Genomic DNA, 26533 nt, shown 5'->3' with positions numbered 1-26533 from the left:
TTGTTTAGTGGTTAATGTCTATCATTCCAATGAGAATCTAGCGTAGGGGAACCTGGGAAAGGTGGTGTCTAGAACACGTCACTGCACAACATTCTGGAGTTCTCTCCCACTGTCCCTGATGGGAAGAGTAGCTATACCTAAAATGTTGATGCTTCCTAGGATACCAGTTCTCAGCACTTGCCTGGGTGTTTTTTCAATGATCTAAGTACAGTTCTCTCTGACCTGACTTAAGGTGCAGGGAGGAAAAGAGTGGTGTTTCATACATTTTATGCACTTGTGGATACAGGCGAACTGGAAGTCCTGCACTATGAACTTTATTATGTGACGGCACAAATGCAGTGGCCCATGCAGTGGGTCTCAGAAGCCCCCTCTTCCAAAAAGACGGTGTCTGTGAGGGACAATGGGGGATGTAGGATCATAGATGGTTGTTGGACCCTAACAGGGATGCTTTGCTAACAGGACACCTGGCCAGAAGGGCTAAACATTGCTGGCATAAGTATGTGCAGCCCTGAAAGAACCCCCTTCCATACTCTGCAAACACTCCACTACTGGCACACCCGGCCTTTCGTGTGGTGGCTGACAGACACAGTATGAGACCATGGACGAAGGCGCTCATCCTCACGCTTGGTGGCTTATACATGCGTAACATGCTGTTGTCCTTCTCAGAGCTTAGGGATCAATACAAATTAGATGACTGACAGTTCCTGACAATGTGCTTTGGCCTACCGGATCAGGACAGTGTGGCGATTAGACTGGATTGAACCAAAAGCATCCCCTGCGCAATTACTGCTCAGCCACGGACACAATAGAACAGCGGTCAAGGTGCTGTATGGTTGCTACTGGTTGCCATTGTGGTGCCCTTGACAGCCCTACCAAATGGACCCCACTTATCAGACAAGGCCTTAGAAACAGTCAATGAACCTCAGCACTAGAACAAGTCAAATTCAACTCCCTACATTCCGAAATGCCTTAAATGTACGTGCCAGAAGCAGACTTTTAACATGTGATATGGGCCTGCCCAGAGATCGGGCTACTTTGTCAGGGGCTGTGACCACCTTGTCAGAAATTATAGGTCAACCCCTAACAGTAGACCCCCTGGCATGCCTACTGGGTATATTGCCTTGTACACTTAAGAATGAACACACTACAAATTTTATAGACCTAGCTATGTTCTACTCAAAGGCATACATCAATGGTGTGGAAATCCTTGATTACTCCACGTCTGCGACTCTGGCTATACGACCTATCCAAGTGGGCCAAAACAGACATTTCGACATGGCGCTCACTGCAAATAAGTCAGGGGGCGAGCCCACAGTGGGATGCGTGGGATACATGTATAGACATACTAAGTGTGAAAACAGAGGAGAGACCCTCCCTTTTTGAGGTCCCAGGCCAACCCTGTCTGCCAGCCTACCTGTCACTGCGGCCACTGGACGAAGTTCAGGTATTTTTCACAAGAAAATATGCTCCAACAGATGCAAATGCTTGGTTTTGTTTCACAGGTAATTTTTCACAGTTGCACCCCTGTTGACCACTGTTCCTTCATCCTTGATGGTACGCATGGCATACGCTGATACATCGACACGACTATAAATGTAACATTTTCATCCACTTGCATGTTTGATATTGCATACGTGATTATGCACATTGAATCTCCAAAGTACACAAGCGAATGTGCCCAGCCTTACTCCACTCCTTAAGCAGTGTGAACAATATAACTGCCCTGGAAACATCTCATGTCATCATCTCCGCTCCAAATAAATTTCCAAACCATAGGTTTCTGGCGCCATAAAGTGTATCAACCTGAAAGCCTGTTCTTGCCTTCACTACTGGAATGCCTCCAAAAAATATTCACACCCACAGATATTCTTTTACTGCTGCTGTTTTGGGGATGATCTTAAAGCCGGGCAGTTGAGGAAGAGCAAGCTCATCTGCCGATCCTGTGTTTTGTTAATGGAGATAGGTCTGTTTAGGATATTAGGTAATAATGGTTCATATCTGTTAATTTCACAACTAAAATGTGTGATGTGTGTGTCCCCCAAGGGACTTTGCTCTTATTTCATTTCACTGGGTTGAATGATTGTGCATTGTCCAGCTTGTGCAGACTGGTCTCCACTCCGGCATCACCAGCTCTTCTATATTGCTTTGAAAAAGTTTTGTAGGCATAAGGATGCGGAAGCACAGGCTAACTTGTAGAGAGTGGTTTCAAGGTGTAAGTTGGTGTGATGAGAAGGATATGGCATTGCATTAATGATGCACTACCAATTGTATGGCGTCGTTGCCACGTTTTGTTCATAAAGGTGGTGGGGCCCTTTATAGCGTGTTCTGTTGGGTTAGAGAGAGTGAGGGCCTGGACAGGCCTGAATAATATGCATCGGAGGGCGGTAGGTGTTGTTGCTACCTGGATGAAAGCTGACGTCATGGCATATTTGAACTGTGTTGGAGAGTGTGACAAGGTATCTCTAATGTCTACTGTTGAATGACTTTATGGTATTTCTTAGTATTAGGTTTTATTGGTAACATTGTCACAGTTAGGAATCATAAGACATATCTATTATGTGTTGCATGCATTTCAGATGTTCTAACATGTTCTGTTGACTGTGATGACGCAGAAATGAAGGTTTTACATTTATTAGCGCATAAACGTAGTACTGCAATAATCAAGTGTGACTTTAATCGAACTAATAAAGATTGTACGGGGACAAATGTGCCCTCAGAGTAGTTTGCCAACATTTATAAGCGTGCTTTATATAACGTGATGTATTAGAATTGTACGAATCTGACATAATCGTAAACGTGTGCTATGATTTGCTTGTTAGAAATGTTTTAGCTTAGCATAACTTTAGTGGAGGCTTCGGCCTAGTTGCCTGTCTCACGGTTTAGATGCTCGTATTTTTCCAACGTGCTAATAAAAGTGTATTCTTGCTTGAAGCTGTACTTTTCCAGTGAGATCGTTCACATGCTTATCTTTAAGGTTTCGTGCCAGCCTGGCATCTTCTTCTTTGCTCCAAGGTCAATCTGCAGGTGCAGACAATGGACGCTCTGAAAGTGAGTTAATTGGTAAAATATGTTGCAACTTACGTTCCCGACTCCAAGGATAATGTATGCTTAGGTAGAAGCTTGTGAACTGTAGTTTTTGATTGGACAATTTGAAGCCAACCTATGAACCCTCCAATGGAAGACCCTACTGGATTTGAACTGTTGTCTATTTAAACCAGGTGCACGAGAGGAAAGCAGCCACTATCCATCGGACATTTGGACATTGCCCATTGCAGACGCCATTTTGAAAGAGACTTTGATGCTTTCTCTAATCGAGAGAAAGAGACTTTAAGAAATTCTCGCCCTAGAGACTTTAACTTTGATTCGTCCCTTTGCATGAAGTAATAGTTTTGTCCTTTTGCCGCTGAGAGGCAATTGCCCCGTCCACCCTGCCCCTTTGCCCCGTCCCATGCTGATCGAAACTGGTACCTGTGAGACGAAGACTTCCTTGAATGCTGATTGAATTTGGTAAATATGAAAGGAAAATGTACAATTGCATTGTTTCTTTTAGGTAACCAACTGCTGATTTTTGATAAGAGCCCTAGTTAGGAGTTTTCTAAATTAATGTTGCTAAATTGTTTTTGCATGAAGTCCCACATGCCGATGCTAATTTGAGGATAGATGAGGATTCATCTGTCGCACGATGCAATTTGAGACCTTGTTATGCTGACCAATGTATGCAATTAGCTCATTACAGATTATAGTTTTAGTGGTTTGCATTGCTATTATCGAATGCATTATTATTCAAATGCTGCGTAGATTGCATCTGTTTCGTCGTTATGGACAGCTATTAATGTTCATCTACATATATCATTTGGTGTTGAGACATGTTTATATTGTGCTAGCTTTGTTAATATAGGGAAATAAATTCACTAACTTTGAATAAACTGGTGTGGTTATTCATGACCGAAAGGTCATGGTTCGCCGAAATGTATTCTGGATTAATTGTGAAGTGTTATGTTGATCAGGGCATTGCTTATGTTCGTTATTGATTATTGATTTGATTAAATTGATTACTCTCGGGTGAGGAGAGCCCCACTAGGTCAAAAGATTCATCGACCTAAGAGCGTCCCAAATACAGGTAATTTATTAGGTCGGAACGCTCTATCAGTAGATGGTAGCAGAGGACGGTTACGCCCTTTGGGACCCCTCACTCTTAAAGTATATGGTGTTGAATTAACGGTTTCGCCCTTTGGGACCCCACTCGAGAAGTTGAATTAGATTTTTCTTGGGTAAAACAGATTGAGAGAATGATGATGGGCTAAGTCCCCCGCGACTTTCCCGGGATCTCGGAGCTTGCGAATGGAGAGAATGGAGGTGTGGGATCGGCGTTGGCGGTACTAGTGACGGTATGAGTGAAGTTAGGATTTTGCGCTTGCACAGCTTATTGCCGCAGATGGTGTGAAAAGGTTGCGAGGATTTTAGAGAATAGCGGAGGTGCGACTCCGAGTGTAGAAGTAGAGAAGTCGTCGAACTTCATAGAAAATAGTGGAGGTGCGACTCCGAGTGTGAGAGTAGGGAAGTCGTCGAACTTCATGTGTATGTGGCGCTTTGTGCAGGAAAAAGGTCCACGTGGTTGTTGTTGTTGAGACGGGCCCTGCGAGGTCAAGAGACTCCGGAGTATGTTGAAAAGTGTATGAGACACTTGTTTTATGTTGTGGTCTGGTCGGTTTAATAGGTTGACCGGGCGTGGTCAACGAGTCGGTACGTGTGTTAAGGGAGTGAAAGAAACTTCGACTTCGGGCTTTGACAAATTCTAAGTGCACTAGAATAGATCATTGACAAGTTGAGAGCAGATCTGCGGGTCAGATTTGCTTGCGAAAGTGGGGACCGAGAAAGATGGAATAACTGCTGAGGCTAGTGAAAAATCCCTAAGGTCCTGAAGCGATTGTGTTACCCTTCCTGTAGTAAACCGACAGATCTGTTTTATTATTATTTGGTTGCTCGCGATACATGCTAGAAGTTGTTACGAGAGGAGCTGAGTGAAGGAGGACAAGCCGCGAGGCTTTGTCAGCCGCAGTGTGTGTGAGTGTGACGTCACTAGGAGCCGTGCTGGGATAGGTTGGTTGTAGAGAAGGGTCGCGCACGGATTGGACGCCGTCCGTGGGGCTCGATTGGAAGGGGAAAGGCAAGCGAAGAGTATTCCGGGAATTAAAGTCACTTATTGATTACAAACTTTGTGAAATAAAAGACGAGAAAATGAAATTTTTGAAAGCATTAAAGAGTGCGATGAAGGGGGAGTCTTACATTAAAGCGAGCGTAGGAGAGGAGACGCCACCCGAAGGTACACCAGCTTACATTGTAATGGAAGAAAGGGGGGTAGCTCCGTGCCTTTGGTTAAAGCAATGGCACAAGCTGACAGAGAAACATGGGAGCGTAGCGTTCCCAATCCATGGGACATTCAATATAAGGATCCTAGAGAATTTGAGATTCGCGATGTACGACATGAAGGTACCTCCAAGGCCAGCACAGTTTGAGGCTCTAGCGATTTGGTAATTAATGGCTAGACAGCAACAGCAAAAGAAGTTCGAGACCAGGATAAGAAAGGCAGAAAAGACACTAGCGGACGCTAGGTGGGATAATGCACAGAAGGTGTGGAGGTCAGATATATTGCAGGGGATAAAATTGTTTCCCGCAATTACTAAGGAAGAAGAGGCGACAGGCAAGAAAGCTACCTGTAAGACAAACAGGAGGTGTTCCAAAGATAGGGAGGACGAGTCAGATGATGAGGAGTTCATCATGCAATTGCTGAACGACCGTCCACCGCCTTATGCAGAGAATGGACAAGGTCCAAGTACCAGTTCTGCCCCTCCGGCACCGGTACAGAATAATGAAACTCCGAATTCAGAAACGCCATCGGGATCTAAGGACCCGAGTTTACTGTTCACCCCGCAGATACCGCAGGTCAGGAGAATATATCCAGATGTGCCTACATTGAAAACAGCAGAAAATTATCAGCCGCAGGTCCCAAGGTACTACAGCAGTGACAATGGTACGGGAATGATTCTAGATCCAAACGTGATGGGAGTACAGAATGGTCGCAACAAAACATTGGCACAAGCTGAATCAACTCGGTTTTTGATGCCTCAAAAGCAGATGCAGGGGGGAACCGCACATGCTCAGATGACAGGGAGTCAGACGGGCATGCCGGCAATGATGACCCATAGTGTAGGAATGAACATGCCTCAGAACCTGGGGAATGGACAGAGCCCAGATGCGATATCCCTGCCCATTACTGTAGGTCCACCGGTACCTTTGTACGTTCAGCCTAACTCAGGTATGAGCGGTCAGGGATCAATGGTGCAGAATGGGACGGAAAGGAGGTGCATAGAAAACACTCCAGAGACAACTCCGATAGTGGCTCAGCCAACTGGATCTGGGTCCTTGATGGAGTTTAGTCCTATATGTGCTCAGTCAACAGTGGTGAGGTCGAGTCCCCCACTGATGATACCGCTATCATCGAACACTGAAAAGTTGCCGCAACCATCAATGGCAGTTGATGTGAATGCTACACTGATGGGGCTGAATGCGCAACAGCTGACACAGTGGTTCAACAGTCTAAATTCCACACAAAGCTCAGCCAGTGGGAAGGGAGAAGAGGACTATCTGAATAGGGTCAGGTTGAACATGGAAGCAGAAGAATTGGTGGAAGGGACTATGGGTGTGAATAGGTTAGAGTCCTACTCGGAAGAAGAGCTGAGGTATCTGTGTCCCAGGATTACGAGAGAAGTGAACAAGGTACATAGAAGCTTGCAAGAAATAGCTGACAAAAACGGGATTGAGATAGACAAGACAAAACACTTGAGCAGGAGCTATAGATTGGATTTCAGGTCCACAGACTTTGAACACATGAGGTCAGCAGGCATGAAAACGCACCTTAGAGAATTGCTGCAGAGTGCACAAGTGTGGAGGTGCTTAGACAAATGGGAAAGCAGGTGGACAAAGAAAAAGGAAAAGAAGAAAGACAGTGTCCCAGAGAATAACGAGAAAAGACCGCAGAGTAGTGATGCAATAACTATGTTACCAATGAGGGAGACAGCAGGGGGAAAATTAATACATGTACCGTGGCACAGAAGCGACATTCAGTCTTTCACGGATGATTTTCCCAAACTGAGAGAGAAACCGATTGAATGGTATCAGCAGACTGATAGGTTTGTGAAGCTTGCAAAATGTCTTTGGGAAGACCTGAACACCCTCTTTGAGATTGTGGTTCCGGCAGATTTGTGGGAAGAATGCAAAAGGGCTGTAGGTTGGCCGACAAGTGAACCAGAGAGAGACAGGGATACGGGTGCACCATCACCTATGGTAATGAGCTTGTACTATAAGGTGATTGAGCATTTGAAGACGAAGGTTGCCGCGAAAAATGTGGATTGGCAGAAGATTGATCGAACTGCCCAAGAGGCTAAAGAGTCGATTCATGGTTACTATGAGAGGTTGTTGAAGGCGTTCAAGAACTACAGTGGCACGGAAACAATAGAGGCGAAGGACATGCTTCATTTTGTGTTTAGATTTGTGGAAGGGCTGAGACCAGAGATAAGTCAGATGATAAAGACGCATTTGATTTGTTGGCAGTCGAAACCGATTGATGAGGTGTTGAATTATGCGAAATACTGTAGCGACGAAATTGAGGTGAAACAGAAAAGGTTGAAAGAAAAAGTGATGGTGATGCAACTTAAAGCAGCTCAGACAGGTCTGCAAGGTTTGCAAGGGTTGCAAGGGTTCCAACAGCAGATACCGCAGCCGCAACCGCAGGGAAATATGGTGTTTCAGCCACAGGCGAGAGGCAGAGGCAGAGGAGGTTTTGGGAGTAATGGTCCGGATTTGAACACTGTTGTGATTCCGAATGGTGTGCAGGCAATGAAAAAGGTGATGCCGTGTCACGTGTGCGGGATCGTCGGACATTGGAAACGCGAGTGCCCGATGGTGGTGCAGGAAGGTGCAGGTGTTGGTCAGCAAAACAATGATGTCAATGCATTCCAGACAATGAGGGGACCGAAAATGAGAGGTCGAAACCCAAATTTTCAGACCATAAATCAGCTGCAGGGATTACAGCCTATGCAGCCGCAGCAGATGCAGATGCCCCGTATGCAGATGACGCAAATGCAGCCAATGCAACAGCAGTTACCCATGGTACCTAATCAGCAAATGCAAATACCCTTGGCACCAGTGAGTCAGCAGCAAGTGATGCTTCCTCCACAGGTCTCGAGTCAGGTGATGAGTACAAATTGCACAGTACAACAGTTCCCATTACACAGTGAGAATGGAATAAACAATGTATGGGAGAGTGAAAGTTCAGATGAGGAGGGAAATTGTGTGCTTGCAGCATCCTTGGAAGTTGATCAAAAGGGTCCATATGTAGAGGGAAGAGTCATGGGTCATCGTGTTTCATTCTTGGTTGACACAGGAGCCACACGTTCAACTGTTAGGAGCATTGAAGTACCAAATTTGCCACTCTCAGGGAGGACAGTTCAAGTAGTGGGAGTAGCAAACAGGCACCTGACGAACCCAATCACAGATCCAGTACCAGTCAGGATTGGTAACTATCAAGGGTTACATAATTTTGTGGTATGTGACTCAAGCCCGATAGCACTGTTAGGGAGAGACCTATTGTGCAAATTGGGATGTTCGATTATGTGTTCACATGATGGAATTAGAATTCAGACGAGCAGTGATGGGGAAGAAGAGGACAGTGTAGAAGGGGATGAGATGGAAATTGTCGATGAAAAATATCCTCTGATTAACCTTCTTCCGATGATAACTGAAGAAGATATTCCAGCTGAATTACGGGAAACAGTCGGAAAAGAAGTGTGGGATATGACAGGAAAAGAGGTGGGATTGGTGAAAGGAGTGGAACCAGTGAAAGTGACCGTAAAACCCAATGTAACCTTTCCCCAGACCCCACAATACCACATGGCACAAGACACCCTCATGAAAGTCGCCCAACTGATTGACGAGTTTGTAAAGCAGGGAGTACTGAAAGAAGTGTTAAGCAGTCCATGTAATTCACCAATCATGGGATTAATAAAGCCGAGTGGAAAGGTCCGAATTGTGCAGGACTTGAGGAAAATAAATGACATCATAGTCAAATGTTGCCCTGTAGTACCGAATCCAGCTGTGATAATGTTTCAAGTCCCTTGCGATGCCGAGTGGTTCTCAGTCATCGACTTGTCACAAGCATTCTTTTCGGTGCCTCTTCATGAGGACAGCCAATTTCTCTTTTGTTTCAAATTCTTAGACAGAGTCTACAGTTGGTGTCGAATTCCTCAAGGGTTTTCTGAGTCACCGTCAATTTTCAATCAGATCCTAAAGAAAGACTTGGAAGCGTTAGAATTGCCATTCGAGTCTACTCTAGTACAGTACATCGATGACTTACTGATTGCATCTAAGACAGAAAGTGGCTGCACAGCCGACACCATTGCTCTACTGAACCATTTGGGAAGGAATGGACACAAGGTGTCTCCTTCAAAGTTGCAGTTCTGTCAGAAGAAGGTGAAATACTTGGGTCACCAAATAGAGAAAGGGTCATGGAGAATAATGAAGGAAAGAATAACAAGTGTACTTCAAATGAGTCCACCAAAGACGAGGAGGGAGGTGAGGAAGTTTTTGGGGATGGTGAGCTACTGTCGCCAGTGGATTCCCAACTTCTCAACTCTAGCAAAGCCTTTACTGAAACTGACCCAGAAGGATGCCTTGGATGAAATTGAGCTGAAAGGAGATGAAATGGATGCTTTTATTGAATTGAAAGAATGTATGTGCAGGGCTCCAGCTTTAGGTATGCCTGATTACACAAAGCCTTTCACATTGTTTTGTCATGAACGTGATGCATGTTCTTTGTCTGTCTTGACCCAAGCCCATGGTGGCGTAAACAGACCAGTAGCGTATTTTTCAGCTACTTTGGATCCGGTCGCAGCAGCACTTCCTGGGTGTTTGCGCGCCGTACCAGCAGTTGGTATCAGCCTCACTCAGAGTGAAGGAATAGTGATGGGACATCCATTAACAGTCATGGTCCCTCACTCAGTTGAGATACCTTTGACCCGCTCCCGAACGCAACACATGACTGGAGCAAGACTCACAAGGTATGAAACGATAATTCTGGGCTCACCGAATGTGCAGCTGAAAAGGTGCACTACGTTGAATCCAGCAACCTTGCTTCCTGGTGAAAATGCTGAAATTGAGAACGCTGAAGACGTCGAGCATGACTGCCTTCAGGTGACTGAATTTTGCACAAAACCCCGACCTGACATCAAGGATACTAAGCTTGATGACAATGACCAAATTGTTTTTGTTGATGGGTCATGTTTAAGAGATGCATTGGGAATATTGAAAGCAGGATATGCTGTATGTACTGTAACAGGTGTCTTGGAAGCGTCCTGGCTTCAAGGAGTCTATTCCGCACAAGTAGCAGAGCTTGTAGCCCTTACAAGAGCATGTCAACTGTCTGCATTGATGAAGGTTACCATTTACACTGATAGTCAGTACGGGTTTGGAATTGTGCACGACTTTGGGCAACTATGGTCACAGAGAGGTTTCCTGACCTCTTCAGGATCCCCAGTGAAAAACGGGGAGAGAATAAGGGAATTGTTACATGCCATTCAAATGCCAGCTGAAATTGCAGTGGTAAAGTGTAGTGCTCATACAAAAGGACAGGACTATGTTTCCCTGGGAAATGCATATGCGGATCAAGTCGCAAGATTTTGTGCCTTGAACTGTATATTGCTCAGGGATGAATGGAATTCGATAAATGAGCCAGAGCTCGAACCAGCTGAAGCATTTGCCTTGAAGGTCGTGGATACAATGGATGAACTAAAAGCATTACAGAATAGCGTCAGGGAGGATGAAAGAGTTTCCTGGATTAAGGCACAATGTACAAAGAGACCAGATGAGATATGGGTTTCAAATGAGGGAAAATTTGTCTTACCAAATTGTCTCTTATCGCAGCTTGCGCGGTTCTATCATGGGCAAGCTCACCTAGGGAGAGATGCCATGATAAGATTGTTCAAAACTGATTGGTTTAACCCCAGATTCCGTCAAGTTGCAGAAGCAGTCTGCCATCGATGTGTCATTTGTCAGCAGATGAACCCAGGGAAGGGAACAGTTGTGAACGCGAGCCACATTGGCAGGGCCGGTGGCCCGTTCAGCAGAATGCAGATGGACTTTATTGAGATGCCTGTGCATGGAGGTCTGAAGTATGTGTTGGTGGTTGTGTGCATTTTTAGTCACTGGATTGAAGCATACTCCACACGTAGAAATGACAGCCTTACAGTTGCAAAACTATTGTTGAGGGAGTTAATACCACGTTTCGGATTTCCGATCTCTTTAGAATCAGATAGAGGAAGTCACTTCAATAACGAGGTGATAAAGTTACTTTGCGCAGCGCTGAACATTGAGCAAAAACTGCATTGTAGCTATCGCCCAGAAGCCTCAGGACTGGTGGAGCAAATGAATGGTACACTGAAATCAAGAATGGCGAAAATATGTGCATCGACAAATTTGAAATGGCCTGACGCATTGCCTTTGGTGTTAATGTCAATGAGAAAAACCCCTGACAGAAAGACTGGATTGTCCCCGCACGAAATTCTCATGGGCAGGGCCATGAGACTTCCTGCAGTTCCCGCAAACGCGCTTTTGAATATTACAGATGATATGGTGTTAGACTACTGCAAAGGTCTGGCTGACGTGGTTCGCTCTTTCTCTCACCAGGTGGAAGCAACCACCTTGCCACCGATCCAAGGTCCAGGACACACACTGAAAGCAGGTGACTGGGTCGTGGTAAAGAAGCACGTGAGGAAGTCGTGTCTGGAACCCTGTTGGAAAGGCCCTTTCCAAGTGATCCTGACGACAACTACCGCTGTGAAGTGTGCGGGAGTTCCCAACTGGATTCACGCCAGTCATACAAAGAAAGTGTTGTGTCCCACAGATGAGGAAGTTAAAGCGCTGAAACTGCCAGTACCTGATAACAAAGTGCCAAGCGCTGAGACAGAGCAAACCAGAACTAGAAGCGAACAGGCAGAAACAGAGGAGAGAGAAATATTCTCCGAGGACGAAACAGCCGATTCACTTGGGGAAGACCAAGGAGAAACCTCAGACAGCGACGAAGAAGCTGAAGGTAACAAAGAGCCTGAAGCAGCTGAAGGTAACCAAGAGCCTGAAGCAGCTGAAAGTGACAAAGAGTCTGAAGAGAGTAGCGGTGACAAAGGGCTCGAAAGAGGTGAAAAAGCAGGAGAGCCTGATCAGAGGAGGGCTTTCCCAGAAGCAGACGGTACAGAAAAAGAAAAGGAAAACGTGATTGACTCCCCAGAAGGAGGGGACAAGGCAGAACGGAACGAAACTGTTCAAACATCCCCAGGGGAGATCGCAGGTCCATCAAGTGGACACAGTGCAAAGAAAAGACCAAGTATATCACCAGTAAAAGTAAAGACTAGAGAAAAGTTGAACGACGATGAAGGGCCAAAAGTGAAAGAGAAAAGAAAGGAAGTGTCTGTCGTGTTACCAACAACAAGTGAAGAAAAAGACTTTGCCAAAGAGGAAAGTACCAGTGAGGCAGAATCAAAGAGAGATGCAAAATTGAAAAGGAAAAGGATACCAAACAGGAGATATTCCGGTCCAGAATGGGCATATGTAGTCAATGACGATTGGACTGACGAATTTGTATCTCTTAGCCTCGAGAACGAAGAAGAAGAGATACCAATAGAAAAGAAAAGTTTTATGGACACTGTTGATTGAAAAGCTGGTAAATGACATTGCTTGCTATAATATAACGTGATACAACCAGCTGGGACATTGCTAAACAGGATGAGACATTTGCTAACTTGATAAGACTTTGATAACCTGATTGACTCTTAAACCCGATTTGAGACGACGTTGCTAACTGAAAAAAAAAAAAAAAAAAAAAAAGAGAATGAGTTATTGAACTTTGAAAAAAAAAAAAAAGAGAGACTGAGTTATTGCCGAATTGAGACAAATGCTGCTAACCGATAAATGACTGGCCTCCTGAAGAAAACTGTGTGAACATTGCGCTCGTTCAGCTTTGTAACTGAATTGCTAAATCGTTTCTTTTGTAGGTGCTTCTAGCTCTCTGATTCTATACAGATCATGACACAAAGCAGTAGATTGAAATATTGTAAATATGTGTGTATAGGCTTGATAACTGCATGTGTACTAATAATAATGGCAATAGTGCTTGGAATGCGTGGTAAGGGTGAGAATGAGAAAATTGATGCTTCTACTTTTGCTCCTATTGCTGTCACTGAACTAACCGCACTGAAAAGACTAGAATTAGATGAGAGACACTTGCATGATAAGAAGGAACTTTCGTATAATGTTTTCTATCGCTTACTAACAGAATATGTTGAGACTATGGATGCGAAAGATTGTTATGTGTGTATACAGATACCGACATCGGTAACGGAAGGGGTGACTTATCACCACATGCCTCTTACATATGGGATCACATGTAGTATAGTAACTTCTAGATTTTATGGTCAAACTAACATACAGTATTTTTACTCAAATTATGATGTTACCTTTGCATATGTTCCTATAATAACGCAGCTAAGTCAGATTGCTAAAGATTGGGATGCTAAAATAATGAGGGAATTTTTCGAGCCAATGCAACCTTTTGAAACAGCTCACGCTCATAGGGAAAATCTTACCTGCTCGCTCTCTGCAGTAGAAATAAGCTTTTTAGATCGCACAGATGATAGAAGGGCACAAATGAATGCAAAATTAGAAAAAGAGCTAAGTAAGAGGACTTCAGTAGATCATTATGATTTTGCCGCAATAAAAACACAAGGGAGAATAGCTATAGATGCTTGGCATGTAGGGAAGTTTTGTATATATCGAGGTGAATCTTATTATGATAACATTTTCGTGGGAGCGAGTGAATGTAAACATACGTTTATCTTTAAGGCCAAATGGACATTCATGCTGAACGGACTTGACCCTGTCATACCAGGTGTATATTACATTTGTGGGCATAATGCCTATTATAGTCTTCCAAAGGGATGGTGGGGGAGATGTTATTTGGGTATAGTGTTCCCAAAGGTTTATCAACTGGATGACCTATCGGTGATTCCAAAGACGCCTGGATCTCATCGTATCCAGAAAAGAGAGACCGCAGCTGCTGTGGTAGGAGATATATTTGGAGCCATGATTCCTTCATTGGGAGTTGTGTTGAATTCCATCAAAATAAGAAAGTTGTCTACTATAGTGGATAACATGTTGACAAAGTTTTCAGGTGCTATAATCCTGATAGATGCTGAACTTGCAGCAGAAAGAGCTATGACTCTTCAAAACAGGCTTGCCCTAGACATTCTTTTAGCAAAGGATGGCGGCGTTTGCAAAATGCTTGGTGCACGTCACTGTTGTACGTATATTCCAGACAACAGTGTGAAAATTAAAACAATGCTTGCAAATCTAACAAAAGAGAGTGCAGACTTGAAGGAATTGAAAGAACCAGGAGTGTGGGAGAAGGTTGGAAAGGGAATTGCTTCAGTGGGAAATTGGCTTGGTGGCATTTGGAATGGAATATTACTAAAAATAATACAGGGAATATTAATAGTACTGATTTGCATCTTTGGAATTTGGGGAATAAAAAGGGGAATATTAATGATTATGGCAAGAATTAAAAGAAGGAAGGAAGAGAAAATGATGAAAAGAATGGCAGAAGAATACAAAGCAAGAACAAGGGGAACTAAAAGGCAAAGAGAACTGACAGAATTTTAATGGAATAAAATTTGTGGGAATAGTTTTGTGTGATGACAAGTAGTCATCAGAGGAGGGATTGATGACGCAGAAATGAAGGTTTTACATTTATTAGCGCATAAACGTAGTACTGCAATAATCAAGTGTGACTTTAATCGAACTAATAAAGATTGTACGGGGACAAATGTGCCCTCAGAGTAGTTTGCCAACATTTATAAGCGTGCTTTATATAACGTGATGTATTAGAATTGTACGAATCTGACATAATCGTAAACGTGTGCTATGATTTGCTTGTTAGAAATGTTTTAGCTTAGCATAACTTTAGTGGAGGCTTCGGCCTAGTTGCCTGTCTCACGGTTTAGATGCTCGTATTTTTCCAACGTGCTAATAAAAGTGTATTCTTGCTTGAAGCTGTACTTTTCCAGTGAGATCGTTCACATGCTTATCTTTAAGGTTTCGTGCCAGCCTGGCATCTTCTTCTTTGCTCCAAGGTCAATCTGCAGGTGCAGACAATGGACGCTCTGAAAGTGAGTTAATTGGTAAAATATGTTGCAACTTACGTTCCCGACTCCAAGGATAATGTATGCTTAGGTAGAAGCTTGTGAACTGTAGTTTTTGATTGGACAATTTGAAGCCAACCTATGAACCCTCCAATGGAAGACCCTACTGGATTTGAACTGTTGTCTATTTAAACCAGGTGCACGAGAGGAAAGCAGCCACTACCCATCGGACATTTGGACATTGCCCATTGCAGACGCCATTTTGAAAGAGACTTTGATGCTTTCTCTAATCGAGAGAAAGAGACTTTAAGAAATTCTCGCCCTAGAGACTTTAACTTTGATTCGTCCCTTTGCATGAAGTAATAGTTTTGTCCTTTTGCCGCTGAGAGGCAATTGCCCCGTCCACCCTGCCCCTTTGCCCCGTCCCATGCTGATCGAAACTGGTACCTGTGAGACGAAGACTTCCTTGAATGCTGATTGAATTTGGTAAATATGAAAGGAAAATGTACAATTGCATTGTGTTTCTTTTAGGTAACCAACTGCTGATTTTTGATAAGAGCCCTAGTTAGGAGTTTTCTAAATTAATGTTGCTAAATTGTTTTTGCATGAAGTCCCACATGCCGATGCTAATTTGAGGATAGATGAGGATTCATCTGTCGCACGATGCAATTTGAGACCTTGTTATGCTGACCAATGTATGCAATTAGCTCATTACAGATTATAGTTTTAGTGGTTTGCATTGCTATTATCGAATGCATTATTATTCAAATGCTGCGTAGATTGCATCTGTTTCGTCGTTATGGACAGCTATTAATGTTCATCTACATATATCATTTGGTGTTGAGACATGTTTATATTGTGCTAGCTTTGTTAATATAGGGAAATAAATTCACTAACTTTGAATAAACTGGTGTGGTTATTCATGACCGAAAGGTCATGGTTCGCCGAAATGTATTCTGGATTAATTGTGAAGTGTTATGTTGATCAGGGCATTGCTTATGTTCGTTATTGATTTGATTAAATTGATTACTCTCGGGTGAGGAGAGCCCCACTAGGTCAAAAGATTCATCGACCTAAGAGCGTCCCAAATACAGGTAATTTATTAGGTCGGAACGCTCTATCAACTGTAGGGCACTTCTGTGTATAAATGCAATCCTTATGAGCACAGGCACAATATTCATTATGCAGCCATTTTGGGAAAATGCTTACAAAATCGCAAGTTGTGATGCGCGAAGATTCTTTTCTGTCAGTGATCCTTCCATCAGAAAATCATGCAAAAATGAAGAACTGCAACTATCCACATATATTATTAATTTATATCACACTACAGAGGTATTAGAAAACATCTCTTAACCCCTTCGCTGCCAGGCCTTTTCCTCCTCAGGTGGCAGGCCTTTTTGTTGGCTATTTGGGGCAGTTGGCGCTTAGACCCTCATAACTTTTTGTCCACATAAGCTACCCACGCAAAATTTGCATCCTTTTTTTCCAACATCCAAGAGATTCTAGAGGTACCCAGAGTTTGTGGGTTCCCCTGAAGGAGACCAAGAAATTAGCTAAAATACAGTGAAAGTTTTGTTAAAAAAAAAAAAAAAAAGGGGAACAAATGCTGCAGAAGAAGGCTTGCGGTTTTTTTCTCCTGAAAATGGCATCAACAAAGGTTTTGTGGTGCTAAAATTACCATCTTACCAGCTTTCAGGAACAGGCAGACTTGAATCAGAAAACCCAATTTTTCAACACAATTTTGGCATTTTACTGGGACATACCCATCTTTACGATTTTTTTTGTGCTTTCAGCCTCCTTCCAGTTAGTGACAGAAATGGGTGGGAAAACAATGCTGGATCCTGGAAAGCTAAACATTTCAGAAAAGTAAAGTAGACAAAACTCTAAATTCAGCAAGGGGTGTTTGTATAGATCCTACAAGGGTTGCCTACAGAAAATAAGAGACGAAATGAAAAAATATTGAAATTGAGGTAAAAAAACAGCAATTTTTGGCCACGTTTTACTCTATAACTTTTTCCTGCAATGTCAGATTTTGTAAAGCAATATACCGTTACATCTGCTGGACTCTTCTGGTTGCTGGGATACATAGGGCTTGTAGGTTCATCAAGAACCCTAGGTATCTAGAGCCAATAAATGAGCTGCACCTTGCAATGGGTTTTCATTCTATACCGGGTATACAGCAATTAATTTGCTGAAATATAAAGGATGAAAAATAGTTATCAAGAAAACATTTGTATTTCCAAAATGGGCACAAGATAAGGTGTTGAGAAGCAGTGGTTATTTGCACATCTTTGAATTCCGGGGTGCCCATACTAGCATGTGAATTACGGGGCATTTCTCAAATAGATGTCTTTTTTACACACTATAGTACATTTGGAAGGAAAAAATGTATAGAAAGACAAGGGGCAATAACACTTGTTTTGCTATTCTGTGTTCCCCAAATTCTCCCGATAAAAGTGGTACCTCACTTGTGTGGGTAGGCCTAATGCTCGCGACAGGAAACGCAACATGGACACACCACATTTTTACATTGAAATCTGACATGTTTTATGCAAAGTGCCTAGCTGTAGATTTTGGCCACTAGCTCAGCTGGCACCTAGGGAAACCTACCAAACCTGTGCATTTTTGAAAACTAAACATCTAGGGGAATCCAAGATGGGGTGACTTGTGGGGCTGTCACCAGGTTTTGTTACCCAGAATCCTTTGCAAGCCTCAAAACGTGGCCAAAAACACACTTTTTCCTCACATTTGGTTTTCTGATTCAAGTCTGCCTGTTCCTGAAAGCTGGGAAGATGGTGATTTTAACACCGCAAACCCTTGGTTAATGCTATTTCCAGGGAAAAAAACACAAGCCTTCTTCTGCATCCCTTTTTTCCCATTTTTTGGAAAAAACTAAATGTTTGCTGTATTTTGGCTAATTTCTTGGTCTCCTCCAGGGGAACCCACAAACTCTGGGTACCACTAGAATTCCTGGGATGTTGGAAAAAAGGATGCAAATGTGGCGTGGATAGCTTATGCGGACAAAAAGTTATAAGGGCCTAAGCATGATCTCCCCCAAATAGCCAAAAAAAGGCTCGGCACAAGAGGGGAAAAGGCCTGGCAGCGAAAGGCTTAAAGGGTGTAGGAGGAGGGATGTCCTTCAGCAGCCTCAGGCTTCAATCATGGTTGCCTCAGCAGACAAAAGATTAAGCACTCTGCTAGACTGCTATATATGCCTTTAATCTTCCTGTGAGAGATCATTGGGCATCTGTTCAGGTGGAGGAACATGAGGTCATCACTGACTGGTGGTGCAGGTGCTGCCCACCAGCTGGAGTGACATGATCCTAGCATGAGGGGGCAGCAGGGTCATGGGTAATCTCACAACGTCCAACATTCAAGCACTATGCCCGGGTCTCCCTTTGGTTACCCCTTAATCCCTCAATCTAATCCTGCACCAGTGTCTGGTGCTGTGGATGATCACCATAACAAGAGGTAATGTAATTTTTATACATCTTCAGCTACTGCATAAATATGACTGACAAGATTATTTACAATAATGAATTTCTGGTGCAGCACGTGTACATTTACATTTTGGCATCTTTAGCCATCCCTCTTTTATTTGGACAAAAAGATGATGTGACTGAGTGCAAATTTGCCCTAGGCATGTGTCTATATTTTTTAAAGATATTTAACCTGCAGCTCACAAACAGAAACTGGCTTTACTAGTTGTAATTTGCAACATTTTGTACTTTTGTGTCACAGCAGTGCATAGCCATGTCAAGTAAGCACTGAAGGGCCAAAGACTGAAAATAAAATTAATCAATCCTTTGTATACTATTTTATAATAATACCACAGTAAAAAAAAAACGTCATCATCACCTGAACCGCAATCTCTGTTTCACCCTAATGGGTGCACTGGAGATACATTACTATTAATCAATCATAACATTGTTGAGAAATACGTATATATTTATGTTAAAGACCATGTTACACTTCAACCCATAGGCCCATTTTTATTAAGGTGCGATTCCTGTATAATACCTACATACCACAATACTTGCATTGGGTCTACTCACTAAACAGCATGGGGAACACAGCACAATGCCTATGGAAAAAATTCAAAAGTATGTATGTATTCAGAAGGATTTGAAAAGGTGAACATTTGGAGCATTTTTGATTCAACCTTTTTTGGAATGTTTTATTACACCAAGTGAGGAAGAAGACATGGTGTAGTGATAAAGTCAACTTGGAAACTTGGCTTGGAATCCAGCTTAGATTTGACTGAGAAGTGTGCGTCTGAGCAAAGATGGTGTAATAGTGTGTTATTCAATGATTGAGGCACCCCACTTAATGTATGCAGTCTTGCTTCGTTTTCATCATTGCCCATAACATACAAAACACTTTTGCTCCCCAACTAAATTTGTACTAGAGCAATATAAACTGAGTCATATTTTTAATTGTGAAGTTATTCTGCTTATTACATTCACTTAGAAGCCCTATACAGGTTTCTTTATCTGAGTACATGTGCCACACCTTTAATACAGCTCATGTAAGACACCTTCTTGATGTCAGCATTTTCTTGTGTTTATTGCAGAACCCCCTTATAGACATCCTTTTGTTCCATGAAGCATTTTCCATTGTGTTTTTCATGTTGCTTTTAGCAAGAAAAGACACATTTAAAGTCAGACTTTCTTTTTTGTGTTATAAGACAAAGAGTATACTGTTCCAGGTTTCTTTTTTGTGTGTCAGACACGCATATAGGCACAAGATTTGTTGATAGGAAACATCTTGCAGACATTTGATACTCCAGGTCTGGTGAATACTCTAGAAGCTCCAGCAGTGCTTAGTGTCTGAATAAAAATTATTGGCAAAGCCAGTAGATCTGGCTTTGATGTGTTGATGTGTGAAAATACGGGCATACATGAATGCTGTTTGCATGTGTTAGTACATTGAAGGCATACGTTTTGGCAATGTGTGCTCCCGATAAAAATGGTACCTCACTTGTGTGGGTAGGCCTAGCGCCTGTGACAGGAAATGCCCCAAAACACAACGTGGACACATCAAAATTATCAAATACTAAACTTGCTGTTTTTGCGGGAGGGACCTGCGTTTTTGGTCCTGGGATCAGCAGCCATATAGGGATACCTACCAAACCCAAACATTTCTGAAAACTAGACACCCAAGGGAGATGTGACTTGTGTGGATCCTCCAATGTTTTCTTACCCAGAATCCTCAGCAAACCTCATATTTATCTAAAAAATCACACTTTTCCTGCATTTCTGTGTGGGATAACCGCACCAGGACAAATTTCCTACCACCGAACGTTCCCCTCAGTCTCCCGGTAAAAATGATAGCTCACTTGTGTAGGTGGGCCAAGTGCTGTGACAGGGAAGATCCAAAAACATGTCGAAATTGAGGTGGAACCAAAGCGGGTCCAAAAGGGCAGTATGAAAAAAAAAAAAATTTTAGGCGGACAAGTGGGGCAAAATATTTATCGGTATAGATGAGACAATCCTGGGTGGTAGGAATTTTGTGGATTCCTGCAGATTCTGGAAGGTTCCATCACAAAAATGTTGGAAAAATGTATGATTTCCAGCAAAGTTGGAGGTTTGCAGGGCATTGTGGGTAAGAAAATGGTGCGGGGTGCATGTGAGGCACACCACTCTGGACTCACTAAGACGTTTAGTTTTCAGATGTGTCTAGGTCCTAGTGGATTTTTCTACATGGCAGTGTCCTAAAGTCCAAAAAGTGCAGCCCTCACCATTCCAAGTGGGACGATTTTGAGAGTTGGCCAAGCTCTCATGGCCCAAATGTAAAACCAAAACCCAAAATAATCAGAGGTCCTCTTGCTTGCTGTGATGCTATTAATTGTGTTTGACCAATGACTTTGTGTTTCACCACTGCGCATATTAGTTGCTCAATGTTAACCAGTAGCACATTACATGTTGTATTCAGTTTAGCTGCCTATTGGCTTTGACATGGCATTAGCCATTATATTCTGTTTTCAGTTTAGCTGCCTATTGGTTTTGACATGGCATTAGACATTACATTCTGTATTCAGTTTAGCTGCCTATTGGCTTTGACATGGCATTAGCCATTACATTCTGTATTCAGTTTAGCTGCCTATTGGCTTTGACATGGCAATAGACATTACATTCTGTATTCAGTTTAGTTGCCTATTGGCTTTGACATGGCATTAGACATTACATTTGATATTTAGGTTAGCTGCCTATTGGCTTTAATGTGGGGTTAGACATTGCAGTTGAGACATTGCAGATGAGCTGTGTTTTTCCAAGCTGTGTTTTTCCAAGATGTGTTTTTCCACATGGTAGACAAGCTGTTTTCTTCACACCAGACCTTAGCTGATAAGAGCACGTAGATTTTGTGTTTACCTCGCAATCTAGTCTGAGAGCTCGGGTGCTCGGGAGAATTGGCCACTCTCCAGGGTTCTTCGGTTCTCACACTGAGTTTGCTTTTAAGGATGACTCTGGGCTACAGCAGGGTAGATTGAATCTGCTTTGACTTCAGACAGGAGCTAGACGTCAGTTACCTGTCTCCCGTTTGGGTAGAGAATCTCTTTCTCGCAGTTGACCGGAATCATCAACTTGCAGACCCCAGAAAGATGAAGCTGAATATAGGCCCTACAGCCTTGCCCATACGGTGATGAATTTTGACTTTTATGCCTTGCTTTGAAGTTATGCTATAATATAATCACATCTATTTGCTGTGTACACTGCAACTGAGAAGTACTTTGATATATTTTGCTTACGTTGCTGCGACTACTTTTGAACGTGTGCTTCCAATCTACTAATTTCGTCTCTCAGGAACCTTGCGGTTGAGAATTAATAACAATACATGTCTTCTTTAAACTCAGAAGTGCATTCTAGAGAGGTTCTGTAAGCTCGGTTATGAGATAAGAGGGAAAGCCATTTGCCATCGAATAGGATGTTTTAGTGTGCCGTGGGAGAGCTGAAAGACTGTTACCCCCTTCAGTTGGGGTGGGAGCATAACCATGCTCATACTGCTTGGTAGCCACCACCACACTATTTTTCATTTTCTTTAAATTCCCTGGAATCTAGTAGATTTTCTGCCCACCCCTGGGGTGTGGATCAGGGGTAATTTCCCCATCTGTCTACTGGTGGGCAGAACAACTTTGGCCCCATTTATTTGGGGTGGGGGTATGGCCATCAGAGTGACAGCAGCAGGAGCTGACAGTATATGACAGCAGCAGCACTTGCTTGCAGTGACAAAAGAATGAGCTACAGGACATGGCATTGTTAAGACACACAGGCACTGAAAGTAAGACTAAGTGACAGCAACAGGGCTCCAGGATATGAAAAAGCAGCTGATGTAGGAAAGTGCCCCTCTTTGACAAGGTTACCCCACTTTTTGCCTATTATTTGATGCAATTTTGACTGAAAGTGCATTGGGTTCCTGATAACTGGGTCCCCAGTGCCAGATCTCTTTCCCTAAAAGTGTGCAGTTGTTCCCCAATTGGCAATACCTTTGGAATCCCTGTAAGTCCCTAGTAAATGGTACCCCTGCTACCTATGGCATGGGCACCAAAAAGGGTCCCCAAGGGCTGCAGCATGTATTGTGCCACCCTCAGGGACCCCTCGCCTAGCACATGCAGACTGCCATTGCAGGCTGCATGTCTTGGTGCAGTTAAAAGTGAAAACACAGCATGGCATAGAGCCTCTATTCCATGTCCCCTAACGCTGCGTGCAATATATGTAAGTCACCCCTACAGCAAGCCTTAGAGTACTAAGGCCAGGTGCATTATATTACATGTGAGGACATATCTGCATGAGCACATATGCCCCTGCTATGTCTTTGTCGACTCTCAGACATAGTGAGTGAACAGGGAAGCCATTTTAAGTACATGTGCTGGGCACTGGTCAATACAGGTTCCCCAGATACATGATGGCTTCACTGAAAATAGAGATATTTGGTATGAAACATCTCATATTAATAAACCCTCACTGATGTCAGTGATGGATTTATTAATACATGCACCCAGAGGGCACCTTAGAAGTGCCCCCTGAAAAACCTACCAACTACCAGCGTGCAGACTGACTCATTTTAGCCAGCCTGACACCATCAGGCACAATTCTATTCCCCAAGGATGAAAACCTTTGGTCTCAGACGGTGAGAAACAAAGCCTGCTCTGGGAGAGGTGCTTGCAAACTCCACCCAACAGGTTGACCTGCAAATCTGCATTCCAAGCTAGGGGGCTTCAAAGAAGCCCATCGCCCTTGTTATGCAGATCCGGTTTCACTCAAAGGAGAGTTGCCGACCCCATGCCCCCGGGCCCTGTGGTACCTGGGCAGGTGGGAAATGTAGTATTCAGAGAGGTGTGTCAACCTCCTAGGTCAGTCCCACCCCTAGGATGTGTTGCCTGATGTGGACACAGCATTTAAAAATCTGCCATCTTGGTGTTGGCAGCTTTAGGATCTCTGGGACAGGGTTATGCCCTCTGGTCATACTGTGGTGTAGTGACCCCAGGGGTAAGTAGCCTATTGGCTACTACCCTATATTCCCCAAAATGCCCCTAAATGCAGTATTTAGGCATGTGGCACCAGCAAATCAGATTCCTGCTGACCTACGAAGAAGGACACTGAACAGCCACAAAAGCAAAGGGAGAAGCACCTAACCTGGACTCAGCCCTGTCGGCTTGTCTGCTACTCTCGCTGAATCGTGCCAAAGTCACATCGTCCTTCAGCTGTTGTGCCTCCAAAGCATGGGAGGACTTCCTGCCCTCAACAAAGACTCAGGAACTCCTGTGGAGCAGCGGAGCTGTTTCCCTGTGTCTTACAGGCACCCCAAGACAAACTTCGAGGACACTGGACCGCCAAAAACCCAACACCTGAAAGCACAACTGCACTTATGCCACACGGCCCGAGTTGAAGTGGACCAACAGTGCAAGCATGGTTCCCCAGCCCTCCAGATACAAAGCCCACCTTGGACTTGCCCACTGTCGACCCTCCAACGTCGTCTGCAGCATCTGCACACAGGTCCCCTCAACCGCGAGTGCTTCAGTGGAGAAAACCCATTGCCTCAAGACACCTCTGCATCCATCGCCCCTGACCCGTGGAGAAGAGGACCCGAGGTGTCCCTATGTCCCCAAACATCTCAAGATTGGAACCCACTTGTTGGTTCCTCCCGACTGAATCCCCAGGCCTTATCTGCAGCATCTTTTGGACTGGACCGATACCCATTGAGTAACATTGGACGTCATACTACAGCTCTGCACACAGCTACCCCAGTACTGCCCAGTGTGACCTGTTGGTATGGTCCTGAACCATGCACAATACTTACCTAATTGGCATCATAAATCTCAGTATTATGCCTGAATGAAGTACTTGTTCTTCTCTCCATAGGATGCTATTGATGCAGCTGAAAATTGCACTGTGTCGACTTTTGAAATCTATTAATAATTTTCTTGCAAACCGTACTTACCTGATTGTATTGATTCTAGAGCCTAAACATATGTAAAGATACTTGTTATTATTATAAATTGGTGTGGATCTCTTCTTGAATCATGTGTCTCATTTATTGACTATGTGCCTATGGTAAATATCTAACACTCCTCTCTGATAAGCCTAAGGCTGCTCAACCACACTACCCCCTAAGAGGGACCCTTGGGATTTCTAGAGCGAGCCCCTGTCCACTATAAGGGAACCCTTGGACCCTTTGCAAGATATATCCCATTTTGATATATCATATAAAGAGCCAGCTTCCTACAGTTGTGGTAACAGAGTGTCTCAATGTGACCTCTTCAGAAGTTTCAGGATATTTCAGAGGCAACACCATCTTAAGTAAACAAGTGTGCCTACACAACTACTGTCAGAATGCCACCACAGTGAGAGGGGCAGTAGCACTCACACTTTCATCAATATACCCATTTCAAAGGACTTAGGGCCGTATTTATACTTTTTGACGCAAAACTGCGCTAACGCAGTTTTGCGTCAAAAAGTTTTGCGCCGGCTAACGCCATTCTGAAGCGCCATGCGGGCGCCGTATTTATTGAATGGCGTTAGCCGGCGCAAGCAGACCGGCGCTGCCTGGTGTGCGCGAGAAAAACCACGTACACCAGGCAGCGCCGGCGTAGGGGGAAAATGGCGCATGGGCGTCTTAAAATGGGGCAAGTCAGGTTACGTCGAAAAAATCATCGTAACCCGACTTGCGCCATTTATTTTCGACGCCCATCCCCCATCAACATGACTCCTATCATTGTAAAGATAGGAGTCATGCCCCCTTGCCCAATGGCCATGCCCAGGGGACTTCTGTCCCCTGGGCATGGTCATTGGGCATAGTGGCATGTAGGGGGGCACAAATCAGGCCCCCCTATGCCACAAAAAAAAAAAAAAAAAATACTTACCTGAACTTACCTTAATGTCCATGGGATGGGTCCCTCCGTCCTTGGGTGTCCTCCTGGGGTGGGCAAGGGTGGCAGGGGGGGTCCCTGGGGGCAGGGGAGGGCACTCTGGGCTCATTTTGAGCCCACTTGTCCCTTAACGCCATCCCTGACCCAGGCGTTAAAAAGCGGCGCAAAAGCGCCGTTTTTGGCCACGCCCACTCCCGGGCGTCAGTTTTTGCCCGGGAGTATAAATACCACGTAAAGGCCTGGGAGTCATTTTTTAAGACGGGAACGCCTCCCTTGCATATCATTAACGCAAGGAAGGGGTTCACGCTAAAAAATGACGCACACTCCGGGCACTTTGGCGCCCGAAGCGTCTAACGCCAGAGTATAAATATGGCGTTAGTTGGCGTTAGTTCTGCGTCGAATTTGCGTCGAAAAAAACGACGCAAATTCGGCGCAAACGGAGTATAAATACGGGCCTTAGCATCTGCTCCAAAGGACTATTCTGTCAGCAATAAAAGTTTGCACTACATCTGTCATGTTGTGTCTGTTAGAAATGGATGTTGAGATTGCACTGATGCTACCTACTGCAAACTAAGGAAGCATAATGGTACTGTCAAGAAGTACCTGTTCTGTGAGGAAATAAAGCTGGCACTGTAGAGGCTGATATGTGGTGAAGCTTGCAATGCTGCTCTCCTGCAGATACATGTTGTGTTATAAAGGGAAGCTTGCATTGCTGTCACCTAAGTTGCACCTATTCTATACGCAAGAAAAGCTTGCACTGCTGCTGTCCTATGTATTCTAGTTGTCGGAAAGAGCGATTTCTACTGATGCTTCTACCGGTTCTGCAGGGAAGCTTTCACAATTGCTGTCCTTTTTGTACCTCCTGTGTTTGACAGCACCTTCTGCTGCCGCATACACAGTACCTATCTCTGTGCTAGGGATGCAG

The sequence above is a fragment of the Pleurodeles waltl genome, chromosome 6, assembly GCF_031143425.1.
Source record: "Pleurodeles waltl isolate 20211129_DDA chromosome 6, aPleWal1.hap1.20221129, whole genome shotgun sequence".
In the NCBI taxonomy this organism is placed as follows: Eukaryota; Metazoa; Chordata; class Amphibia; order Caudata; family Salamandridae; genus Pleurodeles; species Pleurodeles waltl.
This window is presented reverse-complemented; position numbering follows the sequence as displayed.